Source organism: Microtus ochrogaster, unplaced genomic scaffold (assembly GCF_000317375.1).
Source record: "Microtus ochrogaster isolate Prairie Vole_2 unplaced genomic scaffold, MicOch1.0 UNK1, whole genome shotgun sequence".
NCBI classification, from domain to species: domain Eukaryota; kingdom Metazoa; phylum Chordata; class Mammalia; order Rodentia; family Cricetidae; genus Microtus; species Microtus ochrogaster.
In genome coordinates this window covers 27568591-27568990 of record NW_004949099.1, presented here as the reverse complement: position 1 = coordinate 27568990, position 400 = coordinate 27568591, and positions in this window count along the sequence as shown.

The following is a 400-nucleotide window of genomic DNA, read 5'->3' as shown; positions in this document are numbered from 1 at the left end:
GAGCTCCCGAGTTAGGGGCGGGGCCACAGACGCGGTGGGGGGGGGTGTCGGAATGGTGGGCGGGGCCAGAAGGAGGGGCGGGGCTGGGGAGGCTGGGCTCTCCGGCTTCTGGGATTTGTTCCTTCGGGTTTGTTTCTTTTCCTCAAAGGTAACCCTGGAGCTCACTATGTAGACCCAGGTGGTCTCGAACTCAGAAATCTTACCTGCCTCGGATTCCCGAGCCCAGCGACTAAAGGCATCTGGTTTTTCTGTGATAAGATTTCCCTATGTAGCCTAGCTGGTCTGGAGTTCGGCGTAGTGACCAAGCTGGCTTCAAAGAGTGATCCTCCTGCCTCTGCCTCCAGAGTGCTGGAATTACAGACGTGAGCCACCAGCCTGACCTCGCCAGTTTTTTTTAAAT